Source organism: Microtus pennsylvanicus, chromosome 14 (genome assembly GCF_037038515.1).
Source record: "Microtus pennsylvanicus isolate mMicPen1 chromosome 14, mMicPen1.hap1, whole genome shotgun sequence".
Taxonomy (NCBI): domain Eukaryota; kingdom Metazoa; phylum Chordata; class Mammalia; order Rodentia; family Cricetidae; genus Microtus; species Microtus pennsylvanicus.
The window spans coordinates 25,089,564-25,105,159 of record NC_134592.1 but is presented as its reverse complement, the minus strand read 5'-3'; the positions used below and the strand labels follow the sequence as shown (position 1 = coordinate 25,105,159).

General features: G+C 43.4%; 1 pseudogene; it reads right to left on the bottom strand.

The window, feature by feature from the left end:
* Positions 1-7,045: 7,045 nt before the first annotated feature.
* On the bottom strand, positions 7,046-8,008 carry LOC142834707 (signal recognition particle receptor subunit alpha pseudogene; annotated as a pseudogene).
* Between the last annotated feature and the right edge of the window lie 7,588 nt (positions 8,009-15,596).

The following is a 15,596-nucleotide window of genomic DNA, read 5'->3' as shown; positions in this document are numbered from 1 at the left end:
CAGGGTACGATCAGTCTTATCTGATAAAGGAAAAAGCCAGGAAGCTTTTATATCCTGACTAACTGGATAGGCATCTTTGGGTATAATCTTTGTGTAGATTTGTTAACTCCTAGCTCTGAGAGAGAGAGAGAAAGAGAGAGAGAGAGAGAGAGAGAGAGAGAGAGAGAGAGAGAGAGAAGAAGAAGAAGAAGAAGAAGAAGAAGAAGAAGAAGAAGAAGAAGAAGAAGAAGAAGAAGACTTGATCAAAACTAACTTGAAATAAGAGTGGATTTGGTGATATTATGAGGAGACAGAAAACCTGGAGTCCCCATTAAATTCAGATACATAACCCTGGAGCATATGGCAAAATATTTAATTAGTGAATTTTGCATTTACAACATTATATTTATATGAAAATGCCTTCCTTTATTCTTTTTCTTCCCACTTCCCTTCCAACCCTGTCATAAACAAGGTCTATTCTTGCAGGTTCTTGGTCTTGTAGAGGCAATGATCTATAAATGTGTATGGGAATGCAAGGGTGATTTATTAGAGTTAGGGAGAAAAAATAACAGGACAGGCAAACTGGGAACGCCTGCAACTCCTGGGCCAAGGGAGATGGGAAGAAGAGTGAGAAGGAAAAGGATGTGTGTTCTGTGTTGGAAGGCAGTGAGCAGAAGGCTTAGCAGTGGAGGTGTGTGCGCAGCTGCCCTGTGTGTGTGTATGTGTGTGTGTGTGTGTGTGTGTGTGTGTGTGCGCGCGTGCGCTGATGCAAATAATCCCAATCAGACCAAATCAAACCGAATTAAAAGATATCCAGGTTTAATTGGACGTCTGCGCTCTCGGGTGGTCTTCGGAAAACATGAAGGAGGGGAGGAAAGCCCACATGACCACCAGAGAGGAAGAGGGGAGACTACGTGTTTATTCTCTGGGGGGAAGTTAAAGTAGCCTGTGGGAGAGGCCTTGACTTTTTCTGGGGAGGGGTCATCGTTTGGTGGGTTTTCTCGGAGGTGGAGTTTGGACTGAGGAAACTCCCAGGGGAGGGAGCTTGAAATGGAGTTTTCTGCCCAGCATTCCAAAGATGGGTTGCCAGGGGGCTGGGATGAAACCCCCGACTAAATAATTATATTTCTAGCTTTGGACTGGATTTCTTTAAGTTGCAAAACTATTTTCTCCCTGACATAGGAGGTCCTAATTTTGTCTGACTTACATCCAAAGGGTGTTACTGACCATATGATATATAAAGGGGGTTACTGACTTTTACCCAAGCTACTTGTAGCAGAGGATGCAGACAGTTTAGATGGTACCTAGGAGACAGGGTCTTACTTCCACAATGCCCACTGTCAATGCCCTTTAACCAAAGGTCACCAAGAAAATATCTACAATTGAACAAATTGTCTTTATTATTTATTGCAGTGTGGGAGGGCATACAACGTATTGTGTCTCGTAACTTTTTTATTGCTGTGAAGAAAATCATGACCAATGCAACTTATGAAAGAAAACATTTAACTGGAGATTTTCTTATAGTTTCAATAGTTTCAGAGGGTGAGCCCATGACTGTCAGATCCACAAGTATGAGGGAGGTGGGGGGAAGGGGAGGACAGAGAGAGAGAAAAAAAAAGAGGGAGAGAGGGGAGGGGAGAGGATACTACCAAACTCTGGCTTGGTGTACTCATTCATTTATTGGGGTTGCTTAAAAAAGTAGAGATTACAGAGATGGCTGCATCACCCAAAGCCCACCCCAGCATCGGTGATGGCTCATGAACACTGTAAACCTGTAGTTCACTGCCTTACTTGCAGTCACCTGTACAGGTTGGAGAGTATCACCTCTTCCAGGTGGCTCACCTGGTCTGAATCTCTTCCAGGTAGCTCTGGTCATTGCTTCTTCCAGGCAGATTGGCTGGTCTAAGTCTTTCCCAGATGACTATGTTTGTTTGGGACTGGCTCCCAGCAGCCCTTCCTGTTGTGATTTTGGCCAGGGATTTTCTCAGTTGTTTACTGCCTGAGTTTTATGGATCTTCCTGGTAGGATTGGGAGGGTTCCCCTCTCTTTAGAACATCCCAGCTCTTTAGGAGCTTCCCTCTTACACAGAAAATTTTATTTAGATTTCGAGTTTTTTTTTTTTTTTTTTTTTTTTTTTTTTTTTTTTTTGGTTTTTGAGACAGGGTTTCTCTGTAGTTTTGGGGCCTGTACTGGAACTTGGTCTCGGAGACCAGGCTGGCCTCGAACTCACAGAGATCCGCCTGCCTCTGCCTGGGATTAAAGGCGTGTGCCACCACTGCCTGCCTGAAAATTTTATTTAGAAAGAAATTGCCACACAATACCCACCTATGTCTTGTGTTCCTGTAATATGGCTTATGTCTTAATTCAAGAGGACATGGCCTCTTTGTGATTGCCAGGCCAGCTTCTGAATGTCAGGGACTGCTCTTTGTTTTTTCTTTGGCCCCTATTGCATGGTACGGCCAGATCACGATGCTGGGAATTCAGCAGTGCATAAAATAGATAAAACCCATGTAGTTGATATGCAAATGAATGAGACATCAGGAATAAGTAAATAAGAACTTGTTAGAAGGTGCTGAGTACTATGGAAAAACCAATACAGTAGGGAAAGGAATACTGGGAAGGAAGGCATTTAAGTTTGAAGTGAGAAGGTCAAGGTAGACACCCCATTTTTTTTTTTGGAGAAAAGATGTAGCGGTGATGAGGGAATAAGGCATGGAGATAGAAGAGAGTGCAAGGCTTCCCAGGTGTAGAAGTCAGTGCACATTGGCCAGAATTTGTCTGCTGAATTCTTTAATTATCTTATGGTTGCAGGAAATGAGGGAGAATAGTAAGACGTGATGTTTAGGAAGGGACTGGAGGTTAGGTGGGGTAGGGATGTTAGTCCAATAATAAGATAGCAGGTGCTTTTGATAACTCTGAGAGTGGCAATCTTCAGATGTGGCTTGGCCTAGAGATCTTCCATCTCCTGCACAGGAATGGCCATCTTTATTACCTTTGCTAGTTTATTGTGTGTGCATAATGTTGAAGCGAACGCTTAGAAAGATCCTATTCAAAAGTGTGATTCAGGAGATGTTCATGCATTGAGTGGAAAATGAGATGGATAATTGTAAACCAGGTTTTCAGAGACGGCTCTTCAAATAATAGTGTTGTAGATGCACTCCACTGCATATTGCACTGTAAACCCAAATGGAAGGGCAGCATTGGCCAAAACAAAATTAATGTACTATACACATATATAAACAATCACATTGAAAACTAAACTTTGCAGCACAGGAACTGAGAGCTAAACTTTCGACTCCCCCCCCCCCCCACCACGAGTTGGTCTGCATGTCTATCCTGAAAATGGGCAACTTTCTTACATTTTCAAATATCTATTGGCAAAGTCGGGTACTTAATACTGATTTGGTACTGTGATCAAATCTGCAGCCTTTATTCAGACTGCACCTATTTCATAAGATGATTTATTTCCTAATGGTAGAAAATCCAAGATCACAAAGTATGTCTATTTTGTCTTTTGATTTTGCTTTTACAGGAGTTTCAGTTCTGGCAAAGAAGATTTTGATCAGATGATTAAGAACGTATTTTAACTGTGCTATGTTTTGAATATTAAATTTCCTCTATAGACTCATCTGTTGAATGATTGGTCCCCAGTTGGTAGTGCCAACTTCAGGAGATGCAGCCTGGCTGGCAGAATAAGGAATTGGAGATGTGGAAGTATAAATTGAAATTCATACTTCATTTTTGGTTTTTATCTGCTCCCTGCGTGGCATGAGTTGGATAGTCTCTCAATCCACATGATCTTACCATGTTAATGTTCAGCCTTTTCTCAGACCCAAGTGATGGAGCCAGTCCATCATAGACTGAAATTCTGGAACCATGGGTGTATTAGTTACTTTTCTTTGCTGTGTTAAAACACTATGAACAAGGCAATGTCTAAAAGAAAGTTTTTGACAATGCTCCAACTGGACATCTTATGTCATCAAATAAAGTGTCAGAAATAGGTTACATCATGTTGAGCTGTTGGCCAAAGGGGTTCCATAGAGCCTCCCCCAAGTTCACAGGCTATTCCCTACAAACATGACGATAAAGTTTCATTGCTGAAGATATCACTTGATATGTCTTGATACGAGGGGAAATCTAGCTAGTGCCCAACTAGAAGCTTCACTCCTACTGACTAGGGTTCATGGTGCTAGAAGGTAGCTTTCATGCTGGCAGAGGAGAAAAGTAATCATCCATATCACACAGTTATGAAACCTGCAATCTAGATCAGTGATCTACCTGCAAGATTTACTAGTGCCACAGCAATAGAAATCCTAACTAAGATGGGGCAGGGAGTTCTATGAGAACTCACTGGCCAATAACTCAAATAAACCATTCCCGGCACTAGGCCTTTAGATTTGTTAGTCTATAGTATCTGGCAGGGACATTGTTTTCATATTATAGGGCAACACCATATAAACTTTCTCTCTTCCATATGCATGTGTGTTAAGAAACATCTATTGAGGTCAGTTTCTATATGCCATTTCAAGATGTCTTCAGTGTTAGTTATCTCTCTTGGCATTTCCTCCTTTAGCCTCTCTCTCATCTTCTGCTCATTTAACTATTCCTCTTCCTTTATTTCTCTTCAAGCCCTTATACCACTCTGTATTATCTCCCCTCTCTTGAAAGGCCTTCTTGTGTCCTCTTACTAATTTCCTGACCTCTGCATGTACTCCAAGTGGAGCACACATATCTGATGACTCAAAGATTGCGTTCACAGATGACAGAAAGTGTCCAGGTTGAAGGTCACGCAGGGCCACAGCCCACCTGTAACATTTGCAGGTTTCTGTATATCTTGTTGGATCTAGTATTAGTCCTCATTTGCTTTGAGTCAGGACAGCGCTTCACCTAGTATCAGAGCTACATGGGTCAAAAGATAGGCTCAGAGTTGAGAGTTTATTCATCTTTGTTCTTCCATTTGAAGAGTCATTAGCTAAATAAAACATAGGTTTAGATTCATTAGACAGTAGTCAAAAATGCATAGGTTAAAACATCACCACCAGTAAAAATACAAAAGCTGCATCAAGGCCCTGACCTCTAAGACAGTATGCGAATTTTGTTCAAGTGAAGAATGTTTATATTCTTCTGCCAGAGAACTTACTTTCTTCATAGCTCAAAGTCTGCATGTTACTCATGCTATCCACCCTCAAATGCACAGTCATTTTCCTGTTACATACCCTATTATAATGCCAATTTATAGTTAATTTGAATAATGTATTGTATTATCCATTTAATATTTGCTTTCTTGTTGAGGCTTTGACAAGGTAATAAATTCCATTTCCCCCATGGGTTCGGAATCTACTAAGAAATGAGATAGGAACCAGATAAAATTATTAGCCTTACTCTGCTGTCTGAAAGCTCTGCTTGCTGCTGCCAAAAGAGGAAGGATGTCAAATCCCCTAGATTTGGTGGGTGTGAGCCTCCTGATGGGGTGTGGGAACCAAACTCTGAAAGAGCAGGATGCGCTCTTAACTACGGAGGCCTCTCTCCAGCCCCCATTCCAGAATTCTTCACCTTGCAGGAATCTTGCAATCTCTGGTATTAAAAATAAGTTTCACTCCTTTTGAAAGAATGGCTTGATAGAGTTTGATGAGGCTATTAGAGATTCCTGGAGATGTTGACTCGGAGGGAGTTAAGAAGGAAGCAGAACCTGATATTCCTCACTGGAAGTAAGGGATGGCTGGATTAATTCTTTGTTTTTTTTCTTCTTCCTACAACCCAAAAGGCAGTATGTGAAACTCATTTTCTTATATCCATTATGTATTTTTGGGGCATCAGCCCTCTCTTTATTGCAGTAATAGCACATCTGTAATATGAAGCGCAAGACAAGTTCTAACAGTAGGAGCAGCAGGAGAAAGGAATGAGGAAACCAACTCGTCAGGTCCCATTCTGTTCAGGAGATCAAGAGCAGGGGCCAAGGAAGTCCTTCTGATGACTGGCTTTTTCCCAGGAAGGTGGACAGACAGAGCTCACGCCAGGATTCTGAGAGCAACGAAGAGTTGAGGGACTGAGAAGCTCAAAGCACCAGTACATCTCAGCATTCTTTATTTCTGAGGGAAGGGGGGAGCCCACCTTTGACCCATTCTTGACAAGGCCTAGCTGATGCTTCGGGTAAAAATAGGTGGCGGTCATCATCTGATTTAGAATGTGCAGCTATTAAGAACAGACTACCATACACTGTGAGGTAGCTGTCATTCTGGTCCTGGAACCCGTGTGTTCTAGTGAGAGGTGCCAGTCAAGACTCAGAGGGCTTTTAAAAGGCATCTCTTAACTTGGTGGAACTGAGACTTCAATCTGATTCTTAGTTCTGATGGCTCTGTATTCATACAACTTAGCAAAGTTCTAGGTGTTGTTTTCCAACCATTGAATGAGAGCTGGGAGACTGAATGAGTGGGTAGAAGGAGGCTGCAGAGACTGTACCATGATTCTCTCTCTGTGTAAGTAGCAGAAGGGCTGAGCAGGGAGTGGGGCTAGAAAGAGCTATGTCTCGGTAGAGAGATACCAAAGACAAGCTGTTCATGTGCTGTCCATATTCTTGATATATGAAAAGGGCTTAGGGGGCAGCCACAATTTGGTATTAGAAAAGAGCCATGTGACATTTTCGTGAGGGTGGCCACTATGGCCTTACTATCGAGACTGTGTAGATTTACAGTGCACACAGATGATAGTTTTGCTTGTGATGTATGGTGATAGCAATAGAAGTTTTCAACTTCCCATCAATTATGTCAAATTTGTTAAGGACAGTGCTGTCAATGAGGCAAGATCTTTGATCTAAAAAATGATCAACTAAGACTGTGTTGAACTTCATCATGGCCCTTGGCTTGATTGTCCATGGAAGGCATCTCCATAAACAGTACCACCTAAATGTATCAGTAATAATAAATTTGGCCAGGGAAGTCACTAAAGGTCATGATCTTGTGTGTAGTCAGTTTTGTCCCTGAGTTTTGTGGAAGGACCATGGCTCACTTGCCATACAGCCTGCACTGATGAAGAGGTCACCGCGGTTCTGAAGGACAGTGTAGGGCAGTCACACACTGCATGTATACACATAGAGCTGCTCTACGACCCTGGCACGGAATGGATCACAGGAGCAATGAGGGTGATGAAACCGTTCTCCAAAGCTAGCAGGCAATCTTGGCAAGCTCAGCAGCCCTCCCCACTCTCTGCACACCACCACAGAAGGCGACAACACAAGGGTGCTGGCAATGTCGTGTAGCCATGCTATTCCAGAGCGTGTCTGTGTGACACTGTGCCCGTGCAATCTGCAGTCTCCGGGAGAGCTTGCTTGATTGTGGAAGTCACGATGCTGAATGTCCCCATCGCCTTCCCTTCCAACTTGCTGACAACAGATTCACAGAGCTGGATGGCAGAGTCTGCATCTACATTCCCAGTGATGAGATGATCACACCTCTAAAGAAAGAACCCACGTCTTCTGGATTTAAGCTCTTGGAGCTCACAAGGTCCTTTGGCATCCCAAGCCTGCCATCCAGAGTTCCCCTGGTAGCACTAAGTTTTGGTAGTTTTGGGTGGCCCCTTTATCTTCTGATTTCCTGCTCTCTGGGGCTTGAAACTGCTGAGCAGGCCCAGTTGCTGGAGTCGAGTGAATATTCTCAGATAGGGCAGCCTCTGGGATCCCACTGGTGTTGGGGATGCTACTTTGCTTACACAGCCACCTACTTCCATATCCAACAGCGTTTGCCTTTCTCTTTTGGAGCATCTAACTTGATGACATCAGTCCATGACCAGATGGATTTTTCCACATCTCTCCCATGCTTCTGATTGAACTTCTCTCTGGAAAGTTCTACTCAGTTCTTAGACCTGCAGGGGATGTTTTTCTGGTAGCCAAAGGATCATGAGACCCTTTCTTCAAGCCTTCCCTGGTGCTTTTTCCCCTATTCTTTGATGTTTTCTTGAGTTTCCCATCCCTTCTTGTTTCTATCATGGACCTCACAGACTTCATGACCTTTTGAGAATCTTTAAATTTCTTCATGGGAATGGGACCAGAGATTTTATCCCGCACTCTGCTCCATGAAGGAATTGCCAAAAGTCATTTTACCAACCCAAAGTGTCATGCAATGCCCTTAAGTTCTTTGTTGTTGTAACGGAGTGGTACTTATCTATAGTAGGGCCATGGTCTGAGAAATGGTCCTATTGGTGGTATCAGGTGGTATCAGGAGTCATGAATATCAACTCAGATCCTGGCTGTGGTAGGACCATGGACCCAAACATGGTCTCTTGCTATAGCCCAGGCTCAGATGTCAGCATGGCCCCAGGTGGTAACACAGGTCATACAAATTAGCATGGCCCCAGCGGAAGCATGACTCTCTGATACCATCATGGATTCAGGTGTCTGATCAGACCCTGGTCATCCACATGGTTACTGAAGCCGTGGACATCAACACAGAGTCTGACTGGGGCAGGGCCATGGGTCCAGACACAGACCCCAGCAGCAACACAGGCCTGGATGTCTTCATGTCCCACAGTGGCAGTACAGGCCACTCAAATCAACATGGCCCTGGTGTCAGCACAGACCTTGGACACCAAAGTGGCCACAGGAGGTGGTCCACACCCTGGGCATCTGCGTGTGCTTTTGGTGACAACATGAGCCATGGATATCAACATAGACCCTGGATGTCACAGCCACAGAGGTGGCCTTAGGCAGCAGTCCAGGCCTGAAATTTACCCTCGTCCCAGGTGGCAAACAGGTCACCAACATCAACCTGTTCCTCACAGCCCGCACTTCTTCAGAACAACCTCTTACTGCAGTGCATGAACCCTTCTGCCTCCTCCTCTCCCATCTCACCACCCTATACTACTTCATCATATTGGTAGGCCACCACCCTGCTCCACAAAGTGCCGCGCAGACATGTGGATGCTTTAGGCAGGATGGACTGTGAGGACCCAGGCTGCCCAGTGGGTATCTTTTGCCCGTTTGCACCACATTGGTGCAGGGGGCATGTGGATGCTTCAGGGAGCTCAGACAATGAGGACCCAGGCTGACTGTGGGTGTCTTTCACCCACCTGAGCCCCATGGCATCAGGGGGTTTCCCAGATGAATTCTTAAAGTGAAATCATGGATGGGAAAGAATGCCAGCTAAGCCCAGGGGCAAGGAGATGGAGAAGGTCCTCCCTGCAGTATTAGTGAAGGGTTAGTTAGACATCGGAGGTGTAGAAAGATGGGATGGGCTCAGCTGGTGGTGTGGTTTGAATGTGTAGTGTCTCCACCAGGATCATGCATTTGAACGGTGATACTTAGGTGATCTTAGACGGTGATACTGTGTGGGAAGGCTGTGGAGCCTTTAGGAGGTGGAGCCTCGCTGGAGGAAGGGAGCCACAGAAACAGGTGGTATAGCTTAGTTCCACTCCTATTCCCATTGGACTCCCTGACAACGGATGAATGTAATGAATTGAGTCCATGCTCCTACCTCCTTGCTTTCCCTGCTGGGATGGAGTGGATCTTCTTGAGCTATAAGCCAAAGGGAGCCTTCTTTTCCTTAAGCTACTTCCTGTCAGGTATATTGTCATAACATTGAGAAATGTAACTAATCAGTACACGTGGCTTATAGAAAGAAGCCCCCCCCAATGCCATTGTCTTTTTTTTTTTTTTTTTAAATTTTTTTATTGATAAAAGGAGGATAAAGAAAAGAAAAAAAAACAAATTTCCACCTCCTCCCACCAGCCTCCCATTTCCCTCCCCCTCCTCCCACTCTTCTCCCCCTCCTCCCACTCTTCTCCCCCTCCTCCCACCCCTCTCCCCTTCCCCCCACTCCTCTCCCCCTCCCTTTTCAGTCCAAAGAGCTGTCAGGGTTCCCTGCCCTGTGGTACGTCCTAGGTCCTCCCCCCTCCGTCCATATCTAGGAAGGTGAACATCCAGACTGGCTAGGCTCCCACCAAGCCAGTACATTGCATAGGATCAAAACCGCGTGCCATTGTCCTTGGCGTCTCATCAGCCCTCATTGTTCGCCATGTTCCGAGAGTCCAGTTTTATCCCATGCTTTTTCTGGTAACAGTCCAGCTGGCCTTGGTGAGCTCCCAGTAGATCATCTCCACTGTCTCAGTGGGTGGGTGCACTCCTCGTGGTCCCGACATCTTTGCTCATGTTCTCACTCCTTCTGTTCCTCATTGGGACCTTGGGAGCTCAGTCCAGTGCTCCAGTGTGGGTCTCTGTCTCTATCTCCATCCATCGCCAGATGCAAGTTCTAGGATGATATGCAATATATTCGTCAGTATTGCTCTAGGGTAGGGTCATTTCAGGTTCCCTATCCTCAGCTGCCCAGGGAACTAACTGGGGACCTCAGCTTGGGCACCTGGGAGCCCCTCTAGGGTCAAGTCTCCTGCCCACCCTAAAGTGGGTCCCTTAACTAAGAATTGTGGTTCCGTGCTCCCCTATCCAACCTTCCTTTATCCCGATCCTCCTGTTTCCCCAAGTCCACCCTCCTTCCCTTCTACCTTTTCTCTCCCCATCTCCCCTAACCCCCATCCCACCCCACCCCCAAGATCCCACTTTTCCCCCCGGCAATTTTGTCTACTTCCCTTATCCAAGAGGATAACTATATGTTTTTCCTTGGGTTCACCTTCTTACTTAGCTTCTTTAGATTCGCCTATTGTAGACTCCGTGGACCCTATTTATGGCTAGAAACCAATTATGAGTGAGTACATCCCATGTTCGTCTTTTTGGGCCTGGGATACCTCACTCAGGATAGTGTTTTCTATTTCCATCCATTTGCATGCAAAATTCGAGAAGTCATTGTTTTTTACCGCAGCGTAGTACTCTAGTGTGTATATATTCCATACTTTCTTCATCCATTCTTCCATTGAAGGGCATCTAGGTTGTTTCCAGGTTCTGGCTATTACAAATAATACTGCTATGAACATAGTTGAACAAATGCTTTTGACATGTGATAGAGCATCTCTTGGGTAAATTCCCAAGAGTGGTATTGCTGGGTCCAGGGGTAGGTTGATCCCGAATTTCCGGAGAAACCGAAACACTGACTTCCACAGTGGTTGCACAAGATTGCATTCCCACCAGCAATGGATGAGGGTACCCCTTCCTCCACAGCCTCTCCAGCAAAGGCTATCCTTGGTGTTTTTGACTTTAGCCAATCTTACAGGTGTAAGATGATATCTCAAAGTTGTTTTGATTTGCATTTCCCTGATCGCTAAGGAGGTTGAGCATGACCTTAAGTGTCTTTTGGTCATTTGAACTTCTTCTGTTGAGAATTCTCTGTTCAGTTCAGCGCCCCATTTTTTAATTGGGTTAATTAGCATTTTAAAGTCTAGTTTCTTGAGTTCTCTATATATTTTGGAGATCAGACCTTTGTCTGTTGCGGGGTTGGTGAAGATCTTCTCCCAGTCAGTAGGTTGCCTTTGTGTCTTAGTGACAGTGTCCTTTGCTTTACAGAAGCTTCTCAGTTTTAGTAGGTCCCATTTATTCAATGTTGCCCTTAATGTCTGTGCTTCTGGGGTTATACCTAAGAAGCGATCGCCTGTGCCCATCTGTTGTAGGGTATTGCCCACTCTCTCTTCTATCAGATTCAGTGTTTTCGGGCTGACATTGAGGTCTTTAATCCATTTGGACTTGAGTTTTGTGCACGGTGATAGATATGGGTCTATTTTCATTCTTCTACAGGTTGACATCCAGTTGTGCCAGCACCATTTGTTGAAGATGCTTTCTTTCTTCCAATGTAAACTTTTAGCTCCTTTATCGAAAATGAGGTGTTCATAGGTTTGTGGGATAAAGTCCGGGTCTTCTATACGATTCCATTGGTCGACTTCTCTGTTTTTATGCCAGTACCACCCTGTTTTCATTACTGTAGCTCGGTAATAGAGTTTGAAGTCAGGGATGGTAATGCCTCCAGAAGATCCTTTATTGTATAGGATTGTTTTGGCTATCCTGGGTTTTTTGTTTTTCCATATAAAGTTGATTATTGTCCTCTCCAGATCTGTGAAGAATTTTGATGGGATCTTGATGGGGATTGCATTGAATCTATAAATTGCCTTTGGTAGAATTGCCATTTTTACTATGTTGATCCTCCCAATCCAAGAGCAAGGGATGTCCATCCATTTTTTGGTATCCTCTTCAATTTCTTTCTTCAATGCCTTAAAGTTCTTGTCAAATAGATCTTTCACTTCCTTGGTTAGATTTACCCCAAGATATTTTATGCTGTTTGTGGCTATCGTGAATGGAGAAGCTTCTCTGATTTCCCTCTCTGCTTCCATATCCTTTGAGTATAGGAGGGCGACTGATTTTTTGGAGTTGATCTTGTATCCTGCCACATTACTAAAGCTGTTTATCAGCTGTAAAAGTTCTTTGGTGGAATTTTGGGGGTCGCTTATGTACACTATCATATCATCTGCGAATAACGAAAGTTTAACTTCTTCATTTCCAATTCGAATCCCCTTGATCCCATTATGCTGTCTTATTGCTATTGCTAGAACTTCCAGCACTATATTGAAGAGGTATGGCGAAAGTGGGCAGCCTTGTCGTGTTCCTGAGTTAAGCGGGATGGCTTTGAGTTTCTCTCCATTTAATTTGATGTTAGCTGTCGGCTTGCTGTATATAGCTTTTATTATATTTAGGTATGACCCTTGTATCCCTAATCTCTCCAAGACTTTTAACATAAATGGATGTTGAATTTTGTCAAATGCTTTTTCAGCATCTAATGAAATGATCATATGGTTTTTTTCTTTCAGTTTATTTATATGATGGATTACATTGATAGATTTTCGTATGTTGAACCAGCCCTGCATCTCAGGAATGAAGCCTACTTGATCATAATGGATAATTTTTCGGATGTGTTCTTGGATTCGGTTTGCCAGTATTTTGTTGAGGATTTTTGCGTCGATATTCATGAGTGAGATCGGCCTGTAATTCTCTTTCCTGGTTGAGTCTTTGTGTGGTTTTGGTATCAGAGTAACTGTAGCTTCATAAAAGGAATTTGGTAATGACCCTTCTGTTTCTATATTGTGGAATACATTGAGGAGTATAGGTATTAGGTCTTCTTGGAAGTTCTGGTAGAATTCCGCATTGAAACCATCTGGCCCTGGGCTTTTTTTGGTAGGGAGGTTTTTGATAACAGCTTCTAGTTCTTCGCGACTGACAGGTCTGTTTAGCTTGTTCACCTGGTCCTGATTTAATTTTGGTAAATCGTATTTATCTAAGAAAGTGTCCATTTCTTTTACATTTTCCAGTTTAGTGGCATACAAGCTTTTGTAGTAAGATCTAATGACTCTCTGAATTTCCTCTGTGTTTGTGGTTATGTCCCCCTTTTCATTTCTGATCTTATTAATTTGCAAATTTTCTCTCTGCCGTTTGATTAGTTTGGATAGGGGTTTGTCAATCTTGTTGATTTTTTCCAGGAACCAGCTTCTTGATTCATTGATTCTTTGGATTGTTTTTTGTGTTTCTATTTTGTTGATTTCAGCCCTCAGTTTGATTATTTCCAGTCTTCTACTCCTCCTAGGTGAGTCTGCTTCTTTTTTTTCTAGAGCTTTCAGGTGGGCTGTTAAGTCTCCAATATGTGCTTTCTCTGTTTTCTTTAAGTGGGCACTTAGTGCTATGAACTTTCCTCTCAGGACTGCTTTCATAGTGTCCCATAAGTTCGAGTATGTTGTTTCTTTATTTTCATTGAATTCAAGGAAGACTTTAATTTCTTTCTTTATTTCCTCCTTAATCCAGGTATGGTTCAGTAGTTGACTGTTCAGTTTCCATGAGTTTGTAGGCTTTCTGGGGGTAGCATTGTTGTTGAATTCTAACTTTAATCCATGGTGGTCTGATAAGACACAGGTGGTTAGTAATATTTTTTTGTAGCTGTGTAAGTTAGCTTTGTTACCAAGTATGTGGTCAATTTTCGAGAAGGTTCCATGAGCTGCAGAGAAAAAGGTATATTCTTTCCTATTTGGGTGGAATATTCTATAGATGTCTGTTAAGTCCATTTGCTTCATTACCTCCATTAATTCTCTAATTTCTCTGTTAGGTTTCTGTCTGATTGACCTGTCCATTGGTGAAAGAGGAGTGTTGAAGTCTCCTACTATTAGTGTGTGCAGTTTGATGGCTGCCTTGAATTTTAGCAATGTTTCTTTTACATACGTGGGCGCTTTTATATTAGGGGCATAGATATTCAGGATTGAGATTTCTTCCTGATGAATTTTTCCTGTTATGAGTATAAAATGTCCCTCTCCATCTCTTTTGATTGATTTAAGTTTGAAGTCAACTTTGTTAGAAATTAGTATGGCCACACCTGCTTGTTTCTTAGGTCCATTTGCTTGATAAGCCTTTTCCCAGCCCTTTACTCTGAGTAGGTGCCTGTCTTTGTGGCTGAGGTGTGTTTCTTGTAGACAGCAGAATGTTGGATCCTGTTTTCGTATCCAGTCTCTTAGCCTGTGCCTTTTTATAGGTGAGTTGAGTCCATTGACATTAAGTGATATTAATGACCAGTGGTTGTTAACTCCGGTCACTTTTTAAGTAGTAGGGTTTGTGTGTTTCCCTTCTTTGAGTTGCGCTGGTGAAGGGTCTCTAGATGTCTGAGTTATTGAGGTCTTTGTTGGACTCCTTGGTTAGTGATTTTCCTTCTATTATTTTCTGTAAGGCTGGATTTGTGGCGCCATTGTCTTTTTTTATATTTATTTATCTATTATGCATACAATATTCTGTCTGTGTGTATGTCTGCAGGCCAGAAGAGGGCACCAGACCTCATTACAGATGGTTGCCGGGAATTGAACTCAGGACCTTTGGAAGAGCAGGCAATGCTCTTAACCACTGAGCCACCTCTCCAGCCCCAAATGCCATTGTCTTAACTAAACTGATTTGGGAAACACAGGATCTTGTGGCTCATCTTGGGACTGCCTCTAGTTTATTGTAACTGTTCATTTCATTCCATCAGGAACTCAGTCTAAATCCACAGCTAGGAGGAATGCGAACCTGAATTTCCCAGGTATGTTGTGGGTGGGTGAGGCTGCTGTTCGGAAGAGCGTTTCGTGCGTTTGAACCCTAAGAAACACTGGCTTCAATTTCAGCGCGTGTGCAGTTTGTAATTGTTTTAAAGGAGGGGCATTTCACCACACACTGAAGGGAAGATCCGTGAGGACCAGGAAGTGCTCAGCAAACTTCTCTCTCCACTTTGGGAATCCAGTCAGTTCGTCATTTATTAGTCTGGTTTTACTTTAGATTCCATGTTATAAGGATTGTGTTAGGAGATCTGACATAGGGACAGAATGACCTCTAGACATGTAAGTTAGAGCCAAGCAAATTTCTCATGGCCAGTACCATGAGTCAGGCGGACGTCAGAAAGGGTTTGGCAGATTTGGGTCTTCTGGTGCATTTGATTTTGAAGACCAAAGGAACTTGGGACTGGCAGCTCACTTTCGCAATTTTTTTTTTCTTTTAACAAGGAAGATTTCAGACTGGATTGGTCTGTGCAGATCATCAAATCATCCAGCTCCTTTATTTCTTATGACAACAAGACTCAGAGGGCTCAGCATGTGTTAAAGGTTACTAACAGTCAGTGGGACTTCCAGGGTCTCTTTAACCCAAACTCTGCTTGGATAAGCCTGGAGTACAGGGGCATTTCCCAATTTGG